This window comes from Emys orbicularis, chromosome 22 (assembly GCF_028017835.1).
Source record: "Emys orbicularis isolate rEmyOrb1 chromosome 22, rEmyOrb1.hap1, whole genome shotgun sequence".
Taxonomy (NCBI): domain Eukaryota; kingdom Metazoa; phylum Chordata; order Testudines; family Emydidae; genus Emys; species Emys orbicularis.
Window position 1 is genome coordinate 24082493 of NC_088704.1, and position 1771 is coordinate 24084263.

The window sequence follows — 1771 nt, forward strand, 5'->3', positions numbered from 1 at the left end:
ACCAAGTGTCACTGCTGCTGCCTGGGGGACATGCTCTGTGCATTGCCGTGATTGGCCACTGGGTGTCACTGTTGGTCCAGGGCAACTACATTCTGAGAAATACCCCAGGTGGCCTCTAAGATACATGTGTGGTAAAGGCTGAGTACAAACATCTGCTTCCCTTTAGGTGGGGCTCGGTTTGTAATAAAAGTTTTCCTCCTTGTTCTGGGTGCAGAGGGAGAATTTCCCTATCTTGGGAGCAGCTGATCTTCTTGGACAGGGAGGAGCATGTTCACCTGAGCAGAGGCCTGGAACCGGAAAGGTGAGTACAGGTGGTGAGTTTGTCCTTCTTCCTATGTGTCTCTCTTTGAGCTCTCATATGTTGGCCAACATACTCTCTCTCTCTCCCCTTGTCCTGTCTCCTTGCATAGAACATGGGCAATGGTGCATGCTCACAGGCTTGGTCTGGGGCGTCTGCAACCCAATGGGGCATTGGGAGGGGGAAGAGAAGCATGATGGTACTAGATCCTCCATTGGTAGTGGTGGGGGTGACTGTGGGAGTTGACTGTCACTGTTCATCAAGTGGGGCTGATGTACAGTGGATGGGAGAGGGAGGGCAGTATCTCGTACACCAGTAGAACTTTGGGCAGTGATGGCTCCTGCTTGGGTTATATGCTGTGTTTGCAGAGGAATCGCCCAGGAGCCCCAGCCGGAGGAGAAACTGGAAGAAGTGAACCTGAGCAGCCTGGACATCCTTGTAAGCAGAGATGAACAGTCCTCCGCTTTGTCTTCTCCATGACTGGCTGTGAGTGAACAATTATGGCACTCTATTGCTCATCCGTACCACTCTAGTTTTCTTCTACCATTCTCCTGCTGCTCTCTGGCCCTGCTGTATCACGGCACAGTGTCACTGTTGCTCCTTAAGGAAATGCTCTGTGCATTACCCCAGGTGTCCACCCAGTGCCACTGTTGCTCCATGGGGGAAATGCTTTGTGCATTACCTGGATTAGCCACCCAGTGTCACTGTTGCTTTATTTGGGAAATGCTCTGTGCAACTATACAGAGTGTCCACCCGGTGTCAATATTGCTCCATGAAGGAAATGCTCTGTGATTACCCGGGGTAGCCACGCAGTCTCCTTTTTGCTTCATGAGAGACATGTTCTGTGCAATTACACCGAGTGGCCACCTGGTGGCACTGTTACTGCCTAAGGGAAATGCTTTGTGCATTCCCCTGGCAGGCCACCTGGTGTCACTGTTGCTCCACGAGAGAAATGATCACTCAGTTTCTGTTCATCCAGTGGGGCTGATGTAGATGGGATGGGAGAGGGAGGCAGGGATGAGGGCAAGATTTCACACACCAATAGAGATTTGTGTAGTGTTGGCTCATGCTTGGCTTTTGAAGCTGCGCTTGCAGAGGAATTGGCCAGGAGCCCCAGCCACAGAAGAAGCTGGCACAAGTGGACCTGAGCAACCTGGACATCCTTCTAAGCAGATATCTGGGAGGCGGAAACCTGAGGACTGTTCATAATGGGCTATGAGTAAGAGGTCAGTGCTTTGAATTCCTCATGTGTGCTCCCTCTAGTTTTCTTCACAGACCGTGTGCTTCCACGTTGGGTAGGGGCTCTGTGGTATCAAGGCTGCGGAGGGGCAAGAGTCTACTCTGCAGAGTGACTATGTCGGGTGCCGTTAAGGGGGCCAATACAGGGAGGAGAAAAGGGAAAGAGACCTGAACCCTGATTACAGGGCAGTCACCCTTTCTTTAGTAAAATACTCCTCCTTTACACAATGGCGG

At 51.6% G+C, this 1771-nt stretch overlaps 1 long non-coding RNA gene across 1 annotated transcript; it reads left to right on the forward strand.

The window, feature by feature from the left end:
• The first annotated feature begins 220 nt into the window (after positions 1-220).
• On the forward strand, positions 221-1463 carry LOC135893405 (uncharacterized). The gene is made up of 3 exons (XR_010562328.1): positions 221-301; positions 667-784; positions 1382-1463. It is a non-coding gene; the product is annotated as an uncharacterized LOC135893405 (long non-coding RNA).
• The last annotated feature ends 308 nt before the right edge of the window (positions 1464-1771 follow it).